The sequence below is a fragment of the Limulus polyphemus genome, unplaced genomic scaffold (genome assembly GCF_000517525.1).
Source record: "Limulus polyphemus unplaced genomic scaffold, Limulus_polyphemus-2.1.2 Scaffold2496, whole genome shotgun sequence".
In the NCBI taxonomy this organism is placed as follows: domain Eukaryota; kingdom Metazoa; phylum Arthropoda; class Merostomata; order Xiphosura; family Limulidae; genus Limulus; species Limulus polyphemus.
The window spans coordinates 57,856-72,927 of NW_013668106.1; the positions used below are offsets into that span (position 1 = coordinate 57,856).

The 15,072-nt window shown below is 36.4% G+C and overlaps 1 long non-coding RNA gene across 2 annotated transcripts in view; it reads left to right on the plus strand.

Moving 5' to 3' along the window:
* Positions 1-14,618, plus strand: part of LOC111087699 — a 54,389-nt gene extending 39,771 nt beyond the window's left edge. For both annotated transcript variants that reach the window (XR_002612364.1, XR_002612365.1), the window contains exons 2-3: positions 5,477-5,803; positions 13,990-14,618. This is a non-coding gene — a long non-coding RNA (uncharacterized LOC111087699). The remainder of the gene's footprint in view (positions 1-5,476; positions 5,804-13,989) is intronic.
* The last annotated feature ends 454 nt before the right edge of the window (positions 14,619-15,072 follow it).

Below are 15,072 nucleotides of genomic sequence, written 5' to 3' on the forward strand. Positions count from 1 at the left end.
AAGCGCCCTAACCACCTGGCCATGCCGGGCCTAATTAACTTACAGCACCCATAAAGAAACCATGCTGTACTATGTACTGTATATTTCAAATGTTATAAATGATGTGTTTTTAATGTGTTACTTTCTCACCACTCACTTGAACTTGCGCATAATATTTTAGTCACTCACACAACAAATTCATATTGTGTACTGAACATTTAAAAATCGAGAAATTTTTAGATTGTAATTCATTCGATGGACTTTTTTTCTTCTTAGAATTAGCGATATCAGTGGATTCTGATTTGAATACTGTGTACCGTATTATTACACAGTGTACACCTGTTTTCATTATTGTTATGTAATTGTACTATGTTAACGATGGACTCTTAGATAGCGAGTACCCCCACTCTGTACTTTGATATTCTTCGCTAGTTATTGTATCACTGTGTTATTACTTCAAGAATGTTGTTTATAAGCTTCACTCCAGTTTCACAAAGCCTCTTTATATTTTCCCACCTTTCGTCACCGGATCCAGGAAACGGCGAACAGTCTGCTACTACTACCACCACAAAAATGCCGTGACGTCATAAAATGTAGCGCATAACTCTGACTACATAAACGAATTCTACGGACAAAAATACATCTAAATTCTCCCAGTTTGTTTGTTTTGTAAAGCACAAAGCAACGCAATAGGCTCGCTGTGCTCTGCCCACCGCGGGTATCGAAACTCAATTTTAGCTTATCGTTGATCCACCACTGGATTAGTAGGTGGGACAGAGATTGATTGTTGAAGGTATTCAAAATATTTGTAAATTTTTTGTAAATGAATTAATCTCCCACATCCAATCATTTATTTGTATTTTGTACTGTAAGTTAAGTTGAAAATATTCTTCAAGGTATTAGAATCAAATTATTTTCAGTTACTTAAAATAAGCAAATATATAAAACTGTTTGTTTTTTCTTAAGCTTGTTTGTTTTTAATTATGCACAAAGCTACACAAGGGCTATTTGTGCTCTGCCCACCACGGGTATCGAAACCCGGATTCTAGCGTTGTAAGTCCACAGACATACCGCTGTGCCACTGGGGGGCTTTTTCTTAAGCGTATAAAGGATTGTATGTTTGTTTTATATGCTTTGAAAAGGACAAGCTTAACTCTTGTAGACATACTTTACAAATCTGATTCTTAAATCCCTCTCAGTGACTCAGCGGTATGTCTGATGACTTACATCGATAAAAATCAGGTTTCAATACCCGCTGTGGGCTTAACAACCAACAAATAAGAAAACAAAAATCTTAAATCACATCGTGGTGGAGGAGAATTTCTTTCCTGCTGGAATTAAATTCCGAGAGACCATAAACGGTATATATTATGTGAGACAAAAACTGTGTATTCGTTTTTAATAAGCCTAAGTCCAGATATGCATAAAAAGTCAACAATAGGTTTCTACGCCTATGGTTTACGTTTCTTCACGCGCTTCTGTGCCTATAGGTACAACTGGCTGCTGTACCCTTCAAAACAATGAATATAACAGAACATTAACAACACGGTTTTCTCGTAATTTCAATATGTATTGTCACCAAAACGATTATCATAGCCAGGTGGTTAGGGCGCTCGACTGGCAATCTGAGGGTCGCGAGTTCGAATCTCCGTCCCACCAAACACCTTTCAGCCGTGGGGGCGTTATAATGTGACGGTCAATCCCACTATTCGTTGGTAACAGAGTAGCCTAAGAGTTGGCGGAGGGGGTGATGACTAGCGGCCTTCCCTCTGGTCTCTCACTGCTAAATTAGAGACGGCTAGCGCAGATAGCCCTCGTGTAGCTTTGCGCGAAATTCAAAACAAACCAAACCTTCAACTGTATGATCCTGGTGTAAATATTGATATCCGTCTATGTCTTATAATTCATTCAGCCTTCAACTGTATGATCCTGGTCCTCAGTGTAAATATTGATATCTGTCTATGTCTTATAATTCATTCTGCCTTCAACTGTATGATCCTGGTCCTAAATGTAAATATTGATATCTGTCTATGTCTTATAATTCATTCTGCCTTCAACTGTATGATCCTGGTCCTAAATGTAAATATTGATATCTGTCTATGTCTTATAATTCATTCTGTTCTAAAGATAGTATTTGATCGTGAGTATTTGATTCACAAAAAGTAGGATGCTTTAATATTGGAAAAATTCGATAAAAACTGATGGGGGATTATGTTTCCAAGACTGTACATTTTATGGTAACACACTTCGACTGATGGGGGATTATGTTTCCAAGACTGTACATTTTATGGTAACACACTTCGACTGATGGGGGATTATGTTTCCAAGACTGTACATTTTATGGTAACACACTTCGAAACCGACAAAAAACAAAAACAAAACGTCCAATTTTTACATATATTGAAATAAGAAAAATTGATAGCTCAAACATTAAATAAAGATATGTGTAATTTCTCTATATATATAAGTGTAATCAACCTATTTAATTTATATTATATTTAAGAAAAAACTTTAAAATCTTCAACTCAAGACCCACCCGTATCCAAGTGCCAATATTTTTTTTTCGCTAACCTTGATTATTACTTCAAGGTTTCAACCTTTAAGCCTATTTAAAACCTAGATACAAGCAATTAAAGAGTTGGTTGTGAAAAGACAAACCAACAAACGAGCATACCCGAAACCGCTTCCTGTTCACATCGCCGTACGTTCATGTGTTCATTTATGAACAACTTATCAGTGTTAAGGAGCTGCCATCCACGTACAACTTGGTAAGAGTTATGCCTTACATTAACACATATAGATCTAACGAATGCACAAGCTGGTTATTGTTCAGCTGTTTTAGATTAAACGAATACAATATCGGCGAAGATAGTGACGTTCATCAAATAAGCATTTCTTTGTTAGAATGTTAAAAAAAAAAAAACTGTATTTTAATTGTGGCACAACGACTCTTTGAACTTGGGGTTCTACGAAATGAATAGCGAATCCTAGCGGATAAAATAAATTAGAGCGTCTTGAAATTTATAATTCTGTTGTATTTATTTATGATTTTAGAATCCAGGTGGTAGCATCCTTTACACGGACGTAATTAATTAATCAATAAAAACATAAACTTGGATTAATATTCAATTGGCGCTTGTTTCCAGTCTCAGAAATACAATAAAATACCAAATAACTTACTATACAGGATAAGAGAAAATCCCCGTGGTTAATATTTTCTAACCTAATTCATTCCAATATATATATATATATTTAGAACGTGGTTATTTTTATACACATCTACATATTTACCCTCTAGCCCTAGCCGGGCGTGACCTATGATTATTGTGCCGGTGGCCGGAAATAAAGTCACAGGAAAAAGTCACAAAGTTTTTAATACCAAAATACAATGTAAAGTAATACAATAAAAAGCATTTTAAAGTTATTTATTTATTGGAATAATAGCATGATAGGTAAGATTACATGAAAAATACTTGGCATACACACATTAATAACATAACTGTTGTACAATGAGATATATATATATATATAAAGTAAATGAGGAACAAGGCTACTAGCCTGGCTTGCCACCACCTGAAGAACACGGCTTTACATCTGATCCGAGGAAGGTGGTGCCTGACCTGACCTCACATGAGATCAGTCCGGATTACAATCCTGGATGGATCCTCTTACATTTCGTACATTATGTATTGAATTTATTAACACATCTTCTGATCTAAGCATTTCGTCAGTATGATTCGTTGTGTCACGCTTTTTGGTCAAACAGCACTCCACAAACAGTCTGTTAATTTGACAAGTGTATTTATATGTAATGCAGAGTCAAGCGCACTTTTCAGGCACACATGAGGTCAATCATCACATGAATGAATGGAATAATTGAATAATTTCACTTCTATGAACTTAAAAAATTATAAACATAAATTTTCATATTGTGACTTTTTCCCCTAAATTCGTTTTGTCGGACTGTAAGTTCGAGGGTCTGAGTTCGCGTCCCGTTGTTGCAAAAAAAAAACGCTCTGCCCTTCTGCATTCGTTATAAGTGGCAAAATCTCACTATTCGATTAAAGTAGCCCAAGAGTTGGCGGTGGGTCTTGTTAACTAGTTGCCTTCCCTTTAACTTATCAGTTCGAAATTATGGACGGCTAGCACAACTATAACTGTTATCAGAGCCGGCATTTGGGTCAGGCAGGCGAGGCAGCTGCCTTGGGCCTCGCGCCATGTTTTTATAGTTTTTTTGTTTGTTGTTGTTTTTAGAGGGCATTAGTAGCTCATGTTTACAATGAGATAAGCCTAAGCTGAATTCAGTTTGCCTTATTGAATTCACGGGTGTATGCAGTATTCTTGCAAAGTTAGCATATATTTTTGTTTTTGAAGTTTTATAGTAAATTTAACAATATTCCGAAAATATTTCATAGAAGTTTAGTATTTGCTAGTTTTAATTAAATAACTATCCAGTGTACTAGGGTAATAAATAAATTAAAATCTGTACTGGGATTGGCTGTCACATAATAAAGTGGGTTGATTGTTACATGCGACAACTAACCCCACTACTATAAATAATGCATGAGTTTAAGTTTAAAGTTGTGATATTTAATTAGGAGTTGTCTTATAGCTGACATAAAATAGCTTGAATATATTTTAAGGTTAAAATAGAGGCTTATAGGAGCATACTGCATAGCTCGTGTCAGAATACGAATGAATGTATGTTCTGGATGTAAATGTTGGCTCGAATATTCTGGATGTAAATGTGGGCTCGAATATTCTGAATGTAAATTGTGGGCTCGAATATTCTGGATGTAAATTGTGGGCTCGAATATTCTGGATGTAAATGTGGGCTCGAATATTCTGGATGTAAATGTGGGCTCGAATATTCTGGATGTAAATTGTGGGCTCGAATATTCTGGATGTAAATTGTGAGGCTCGAATATTCTGGATGTAAATGTGGGCTCGAATATTCTTGATGTAAATTGTGGGCTCGAATATTCTGGATGTAAATGTGGGCTCGAATATTCTGGATGTAAATGTGGGCTCATGACGCCAGTACTCCTGGTCATCAATTGTCTTATATTTGTCACAATTGTGATTCTTGTAATTCCGCTTAATGATTTTTAATCTGATTAGGCCTACACGTAACATTTTTGTTGTTTAAATTGTATTCAATTGTATTTATCCTTACGTTTCATTTATTCTAAAGAAATATCACACCATTCTTGAAATATGTATAACATTGTATTCCTTGCTACCTCAATCATTATCATTATATGTGGATATTTTTATAACTCATCTCTTGGATATTTTGATCATTATAACTAAATATATTATTGATTGAGGATCATTCATACTATTGCTTCAATACCACTTTTAATTATCAATATTCCTTTGCTTATTTTAAATGTCGTAACTGTTAATTATTGTAATATATATATATATACAATAAATAAATTTATATATAATATATTATAACATTTATTCAAAACATATTTTGTATTATTTTCAGACCTAATAATGTCTAGCTAGTAAGCGGAAAAAGTTGCAGCTGAAATCCAGAAACAAGCCAATCGATGCTGAAATATATTAAAATTAGCAGTGGTGATATAGAAGGACAAGAAGAAAAAGATGTTAGTGATTTTCAAATAGTAGAGCAAAACCTAATTACCATCCCGAATGGTTCTGAAGAAGAAGAATAAAAAGATGTTAGTGATTTTCAAATAGTAGAGCAAAACCTAATTACCATCCCCAATGGTTCTGAAGAACAAGAATAAAAACGTATGGAAACAGTAATACGAGTACGCAAGAAAAACATGGGCCATTTACAGTCATTCAAGTAAGTTCAGATAGCCAGTAGATTTCCAGAAGTGATCCTGCACTTTAGCCAGTTACTCTCAACCATAATATGATTGTTTTTTGTGTTTTTTTTTAGTTGAAATGGGCCTATTAAATGTGATGTTGTGCATTTTCCCACTAACGAAGCTGGTAGACATTTTAGTGCGGCATATTATTAAACTCAGATTGCCAAATGGTGAATTGATTGATCGGCGATGGTTGATGTATTTCAATTCGGCCAATGCTGTGTACTGTTTTGTTTTTTAAACTTTTCACTTTACCTATAGCTACCAGCAGTGGATTGGCAAAAGAAAGCATTTGTTATTTGAAAAACATCAATGCAAAATTATCTGAACACGAACAAGATAAAGACCACATTGATGCTATGATGAATTGGATTGAACTGCAGAAAAGATTAAGAAAGGGAAAGACGATTAATGAAATTAATGGTGAACTTAGTAAAAAAAAGACAAAAACGTCGTTGGCAAATGTTATCGAACGCATTGTCTTCGAACATTATTCCTTCATTCCTGTGGAAAAAACACATTAGAGAAACCTTAACTTCGAACATTATTCCTTCATTCCTGTGGAAAAAACACATTAGAGAACCCTTAACTTCGAACATTATTCCTTCATTCCTGTGGAAAAAACACATTAGAGAAACCTTAACTAATTATCTGCTTGTCTTTCTAAAAAAAATGAAGTTATTGGTAGATCGGTATGGCTTCAACATGAGAGGGAAACATTTGGATGTCCAAAAACGTGTTCTGGATCTTAATAAACGTGCTTTCTATGTTTCATGTGGATGTCATTCATGGAATTGATATGGCAAGATGCTCTGTAACAGTAATGTCTTTCTTTGGCATTTTACAGGGACTGTATGTTATATTTTCTGGTTCTGTGGGACGATGGTCAATTTATTATGTTCAACTGAAATAAAGATTATCTATGACTATCTATCTGTTTTGGCCGGGCCTTTCCTTGGGCCTCGCACTTGACTATCTATCTGTTTTGGCCGGGCCTTTCCTTGGGCCTCGCACTTGCTAAAGCCGGCCGTGATTGTTATGTCGGTTTTTGCACAAATATCCGAGGGGAAGGGGGGGGGGGACCGAACCCAAACATATTTGTAAAAGTAAAACATCACGGAGTTCTCTGTAATATTAGTTACTTGGCGAATATAGAACGGTATTATCCTGCCGGGTTCTGAAAGGTTGGACATCCCTATCAAAATGAACTTTGACGTACATCCATCAAAATCTGTCATTAGTTAGCTATTTGTGCTTTCATAATCCATATTTTAAAAATTAATTCGATTGTAAAGATTTTGAATCTTAGTCAAGCAGAAGCTGAAAGATGTCTATTTTTTTTAAAAAAAAAGAACATATATAGAGAGGTCCTATATGTGACTCACTAAACTTTGTTTCATTCAATTCCGCCATATTGGATCTCAAACATTCCCTTCTTGTTTCTTGATATACCTTTCTTTATGTGCATTGCTGAGGTGTAAAACAGCGTCAGATAACAAAATATTAAAATACGAATGTAACACATGACGTTCACGTCCAACATAGCGGATCAAACTATAGCCACGTGACTTTTAGACATCAGTACAAGATGTCTAAATTATAGTTCAAGTGTTATTCGGTATTTATTGTTTTGATTTTGTGATTACCTGAATTCAACAAAATAAAAGTACACACATAGGTTACACCCGAATTTAACGAGAAAGAGCTTACAAAGCTTAAATACAATGAAAGAACAAATCTGTTGTTATTGTATTTTATTATTTACACGTATCATTAAGATGTCTGCTTTTATGCTGGCTTTAAAAATGTGAAGAGCTATTCATGAATATAAAGTTTAACCATGTGGACATTTTAACACATATTTAAATACTTAAAACATCGACTGTTTCTGGTAACTCTGTCTGGCTTACGAGACGTTTCAAGAGTATAGTGTTCCTGTCCGTTTATCAATCAAATGTGGGCGAGCGCTGGAAACCCTTTCAGCCCGGGCGTTCTCTTGTTGCAACAGTCCATCGTAACGTCCGCTGTTTTATTCTTTGTCCCTGTGGGCATAGCTGTTGTATAGCGTGAGCCGCACGTGCTGTCGCCGCCTGTCGACCTTTAACCACCTACTAGGGAAAAATTGAATTTTCAAAAACTTTCTCAGACCTAATGTTTTAAGACTGTTTGTCTTACATGTCTGTTATTATAATATTAGTTGTATAGAGTTGATCTTTAAAACCAAATGTGGGAATTACTTGACAATTATGATCAACAGCAGTGTTTATCAGGTAACTTTTTAACACTGTCTGTCTTACATGTCTGTTATTATAATATTAGTTGTATAGAGTTGATCTTTAAAACCAAATGTGGGAATTACTTGACAATTATGATCAACAGCAATGTTTATCAGGTAACTTTTTAACACTGTCTGTCTTACATGTCTGTTATTATAATATTAGTTGTATAGAGTCGATATTTAAAACCAAATGTGGGAGTTACTTGACAATTATGATCAACAGCAATGTTTATTAGGTAACTGCGTATGTGTTATGTGTTTACATTGTGAGAGATACTGAAATTAGACATTAGTGTTATTAAATTATGGAAGATATACAACCGAAGTTGTTCACTGGTGTTTATTTTGGAAGCTAAGCTTAAATGAACTTAATTTTTAGGGTACATACATAACCTCACTTAAGTACCTTTCATAAAGTAAACTAGTGTACTTACTTTATGAAAGGTACTTAAGTGAGGTTATGTATACTAGGGTACTTACTTTATGAAAGGTACTTAAGTGAGGTTATGTATACTAGTGTACTTACTTTATGAAAGGTACTTAAGTGAGGTTATGTATACTAGTGTACTTACTTTATGAAAGGTACTTAAGTGAGGTTATGTATACTAGTGTATTTACTTTATGAAAGATACCATGCATGAGCTTAGGCGTGTGTATATGGGGGGGGGGGGATATGCCCTCATAATCTATAATTTCCATTGAAGATTACAAAAACATTTTCGCGGTGACATGTCAACAGACCCCTCTAGTATACGGCTTCCCCATTTTCTTCTTTCTTCCAAATGTAGTGCCTTGTTATAGATTTCCGCCTACGCCCCCGAGTTTGTTCAAGTACGTGCTTTCATTGTCGGAGATATTCAGCTTAAATTTTTGTTCTTTCACTCTTTGTCAGTTGTGAGCGATATTTCCCTAATTTTTTTTTTTTTTAGTATTTCAGCCTCCTGATAAAGTGGGGTTTTGTTGGGTCTTTGTTTTCGAAGACCACTTTTCAATTTTCTTTTTCTTGAGAATCCGTTATCCGGTAATTCATAAACCGCATGTGCACGGTTTTTAAATGTATTTTTCCAAACACTTGAACAAGATGTTTTACAAGCCTGATTTCTATTTTATTTGGTTAACGTTTCGCTGTCGAGTAACACCAGACCCATGTTTTGTACTGTTAAAATCAGACCCATATTTGTTCTCAGGTCAAATCCGACTAGTACTCGCTGTTCGACTAGATGAAGACCATGTTTAATGCCGGTTTGATCAGACCCATATTTATTTCCAACTCAGTTCAGACCCTTGCTTGCTACCAGCACAGATCAGACCCATAATTACTGCCGGATTAGACGAAACCTATACTTTCTGCCAGCTAAGTTCAGACCCATGCTTAATGACGGCTCAGATCAGACCTTGGCTTATTACTGATTTAGATCATACCTATACTTACTGTGGATTAGATCAGGTTCATACTTACTGCCGGGTTAGAACAAATCTACACTTACTGCCAGCTCAGATCAGACCAACGCTTACTGACGGCTCAGATCAGACCTTTGCTTAATTACCGGCTCAGATTAGCTCTATATTTACTGTGGATCAAGTCCATAATTATTGTCGGTTTATAACAGACCAATACTCACTGCTAGCTCAGATCAGACCTGCCATGACAGTTGTTGGACCTTGCACCCGCGAAGAACTTCGACTTCGTGCTAGTGTTTTAGTTTCTAAGCAATGAGGAAAATATATTTCTGTGATGTGATGTGATATAAATATGCTTGTAACTCGTTTGTTCCAGAAAAATAGTTTATTTGTTTGTTGTTGTTGGTAAGCACAAAAGTACCCAATAGGCTATCTGTACTCTGCCCACCGCGGGTATCTAAACCCGATTTTTTGCATTACAAATCCTCAGACTTACCGCTGAGCCACAAGGGGAGGAGATAGTAAAATTTAGAAAATTTGTGAATATAATTAAAATGGGTGCATGTAATCTGTGCAATATTTTGTCGAAATCACATAAATATTTTTCAATAATAGAACTATAACATGCACTTAAAAAATAAGATAAATTATCCATTTTATATTTGACAATCCCAGCTTTTTTTTTACAGGTTGTTATTAATTAAAGAAGCTGTGAATTTCAAGAAAAATGTGGACTAAAAGAAGTACACGTGTTTCGAAATTCGCCAAGTGTGAATTAATTACACACACACACACATGTATTACAAACACCAGGACGTCTTAACATCCGCAGTAATTAGTCAAGATGACAGACAATACTTTGAAACGCTGCCACCAACTGCTAATTGGGTAACTTCTGAAGCGCTGAACTAATTTCAGTCTCAGCCGAAGTTGCTCAAGGAGTAGCGTGATTTGTAATTTTACAGTTAAACAAGCCGTTACGAGGAGAATATCCAGCCTTCTGCCAAGCCCGTAAAGTGATTAATGGTCAGTATAGTGGCGAGTCATTCTTGTTTGTCTGTCGAGCTTTTGATTTATGGTCGTTTACAGACGTATCATCCGGTGATACTGCAAGTTCGTCGACTAAACGTAAAACAAACCTAGAAACCTGTGATTCCGCAAAACATGAGTAAGATGTGTAAATTACGAAAAAAAGCTGGAAAGCAGGGGGTCATCAGAAGATTTGAATTTTGCTCAAAGCTACACGAGGGATATCTGCGCTAGCCGTCCTTAATTTAGTAGTGATAGATTAGAGGGAAGGCAGCAGTCAACACCACCCACCACCAATTCTTGGGCTGCTCTTTTGCCAACGAATAGTGGAATTGACCATCACAGCATAATGCCCCCCTGGCTGAAAGAGCGAGCATGTTCGGTGACGGGAATTCGAACCTGCGACCTGTAGATTGCGAATCGAGGGCACTAACCACTAGGCCAGCCGGGCCGTCTGTGACGGGGATTCGAACCTGCGACCTGTAGATTGCGAATCGAGGGCCCTAACCACTAGGCTAGCCGGGCCGTTACCAGAAAATATATATATATACTTTATTTGATCTTCATTGGTTTTGTTACGATGATAATCCAATGAAATAAATCCAAACGTCCGAAGTTCCCGACCTAAGCTGTATTATGCATTACATGAACTCTTATAAAATCCTGCTATTTCTTTAGTGTCTCAATGCCTTCCCGTTTAACAAAATCAACTTAATTGTTAACATTCAAGTGTTACTACGTGATATATGCATTCAAATTATCAACACACGTTTGGTAAAAATGATGTCACTGGACTATTATTAATGACCATTTGTTGCTGTTACCACTGTCGGACCGGTTGGAAAACAATTTATTAAACCTTGAGTAGGATTTGAACCCTGGATCGCTCGTATTGCAAATGAATGCCCTTCCAAATAAGCTGTTAAGTAAGGGACTTTTTCAACAACGCCAACTAATACAACAGGAATAGGATAATCAACTTAACTTCTTGGTGCGCCCTTTTAGCTTGGGGCAACATGGTGTATACCAGTTTTCAACCTTCATTTCTGATTCCTATCACTGAAATAATTCGCTTAGTTACTATTTTCTTTGAGGAAAAACTACTTGAGCGACACCAGTAAATCAAGAAAGCAGAAATAATCAAGCCAAATAATTGAAATTTATAGCATAAAAACCAAAACTGGAAACCGCAAATAAAGTTGCCGACATGTATATATATATTTGCGTGTGCGACAGGTCATTCACGGGTGTAATGGCACCAGTTGTCTTAAGTTAATTAAAAGCCATTCTTGAAAAATGCTAAATGGTAGGGGTTTCTAGAATTATTGAAATTTGTAGCATAAAAACCAAAACTGGAAACCACAAGTAATGTTGCCGACATGTATATATATTTGCGCGTGCGAGTGCGACAGGTCATTCACGGGTGTAATGGCACCAGTTGTCTTAAATTAATTAAAAGCCATTTTTGAAAAATGCTAAAGGGTAGGGGTTTCCAGAATTATTAATCCAGACAAATATGAAGTATTGATATTAAAAAATAAAAAAAGCTGCACTCTATTGTAATTAACATACTATTGTTTCGACCATCTAGAATAATTGAAAAATACGATACCAAACAAATGACAAACTCACTTCTTTAATCGTCTCTTATTTCAACCAGTCAAAACGTCTGGGCCCCGGCATGGCCAGGTGGTTAGGGCGCTCGACTCGCAATCTGCGGGTCGCGGGTTCGAATCCCCCGTCACACCAAACATGCTCGCCCTTTCAGCCGAAGGGGCGTTATAATGTGACGGTCAATCCCACTATTCGTTGGCAAAAGAGTAGCCCAAGAGTTGGCGGTGGGTGGTGATGACTAGCTGCCTTCCCTCTAGTCTTGCATTGCTAAATTAGAGACGGCTAGCGCAGATAGCCCTCGTGTAGCTTTGCGCGAAATTCAAAAACAAAAACAAACAAAACGTCTGTAAAAAAAAACAGACGTAGAAACAAAGAAAAACTCGTTATGTATTTTAAATTACATGTTAGTTCTTGAAATAATGATTTGTTTAATATCTGTAAAATGATCAGTTCTTCTTCCCACAGTGTCAGTATTTAACCTTTCTATCATAGTCCTTCAATTTTTCCAGATTTGCCCTCCAGTGGCACAGCGGCATGTCTGCGGACTTACAACGCTAGAAACCGGGTTTCAATACCCGTAGTGGGCAGAGCACAGATAGCCCATGGTGCAGTTCTGTGCTTAATTACAAAGAAACAAATGTTCTTTTCTAGTTATGACCAGAGAAAATTAAAACGCTGAAACTCAGCAAAACGACTAGACATCAACTATAGTGAATATTTTTTGACATTCTGTGAAATTGAATAATATGCTATATTATAAATCGTTAAGTACAATCAATAATGTCATTCAGCCAGAGTGTTCGTGAAGTGTCGATATATATACATATATGTGTGACAGCAAAACGCGTAATCCTCTAATGCGCATGAATCCCATCTCTCCCTCCCAGAATCGTAAGTTGAGTAGCTTATCTTTAAATTGAACTACAATAATAATAATAATACAACGTCTTAATGGTCAAGTTACCGACTTTTTTTTTACCGTTCTCTACCGTTAGGGTCTACTTACTGCATTACGTTGATTAATTTTAAGTTTTTGTCTCTAACAATACTCTGTGTAGAGAACTGATCCAGACAAGAAATATATTACTCATTCTCTATATAAAATATCTGGTCACCACAGTAGTAATACAATAGAATTGAATGCAGTGTTGATATTGTTTTCGTTTACATTTTGTGATTCGTGTGTTATTAGGGACAATGTTCTCATGGTTCCACAAGCATTCTGGTGTATAAACGGTTTGTAAACATATGTTTAAAAAGCCAAACATTTGCGGAATTCAAGTCAATGTATCTAAATCACTTTACAACTTTAAAAAGAGCAATGAAGTCTTTTCTCGAGTTGAGATTTTCATGTTGGCTGTTTTATTATATTCCAAGTATAACAGGTCTACGTTTGTGCCACTATATTGCCCAGTGTGTGTGTGTGTGTTTTGTCCTAACGAAATAAGTTATATCTAGTAAGGCGTTACAGAGTTCATGCTACTTTGAAATCCAACGCCCGTTCCAAACATAAAGGGGCGTTAACTTATTCAAATCCAACGCCCCTTCCAAACATAAAGGGCGTTAACTTTTTCTTTGTGGCGTTTTCGTAGAAACGCACCTGGAATCCTTTAAAAACAACAAAAAAAATTGGAAAAAAATCTAAATCGCATGCTCAACAGATAGCACGTGATCAAAATTTTGAGGGTTGGTGCACTGGGTGAGAAAAGGGGGAGGAATCCCTCATTTCTTGAAGGCCAATATACTATCTTTTAACTTACGTAAACAAAAAATGGTACTTGTAGAATTACATGCTGATTTTTTTTTTGTTTTGTTTTTTCTTGGTTCACCAATACTCAGTATTATATCGTGACGTGGTCAACACATCTCTCACGAAAGTCTCTTAACACCACGTGGTCAACGCTATTCTCACAAGACAGCCACCTGTAGCCTCGGTTCCGTGAGAAACAGCGATATGTGACTTGGAACATTAGTTTCCAAAATCATATTTTCATTCCTCCGGACTATAACGTGAAAGTCTCAATCTTTCCACCAGAGCAACATCATCTTTATGTATCGCAACTTCTGAATAGTTACATCTCAATCTTTCCACCAGAGCAACAGCATCTTTATGTATCGCAACTTCTGAATAGTTACATCTCAATCTTTCCACCAGAGCAACAGCATCTTTATGTATCGCAACTTCTGAATAGTTACATCTATGTGATAGCATATAGTGAATTACAGCATCCTTGAAGAAAGAGCAACTCGTTCAAAAAATCCATTTTGTTATTGTTGTCTTAACTTTTTCTCGACCTGTGCTCTTCTAGATTTAGAGTTACCTCGTGGCCAACATAATGAAACCAGAAGTAAATATACCTATTAATATTGGTTTTCCTAATATTGTAGAAGGTTTTAAAAGAAAAACCTTTCGACGCACTACTCAAGTCTTCATCTTGCCATTCTTATAACTCGAGACCTCAACTTTCTGATCAGATTTTTTTTAGTATTAAGAAAGGTATAGTATTTGAAATAGTTAAATACAACGATTTTATTTACCTTTCACGCTCGGTGCACTCGAATTGAAGCTTATGGTTTCAGTAGAGTAAAGCCTTGGGGTTATCTTACCGGACTGTGAATCCGAGGTTCATGGTTCACGTCTCGTTGCCGTAAACACGCGATCCACACTTTGGGGCCATGGATGGGTGCGTTATAATAATGAAAGTCAAATCCTACTATTCAGTTAGAGTAGCCCACGAGTTGGCGGTGGGTGCTGTTGACTAGCTGCTTTCCTTCTAGGTTATCAGTTCAAAATTAGGGACTGCTAGTGCAAATAGTCAGTACGGAACGGTAAAGAAATAGTTACGTAGGTTTGTTTGTTTTGAATTTCGCGCAAAGCTACACGAGGGCTATCTGCGCTAGCCGTCCCTAATTTAGCAGTGT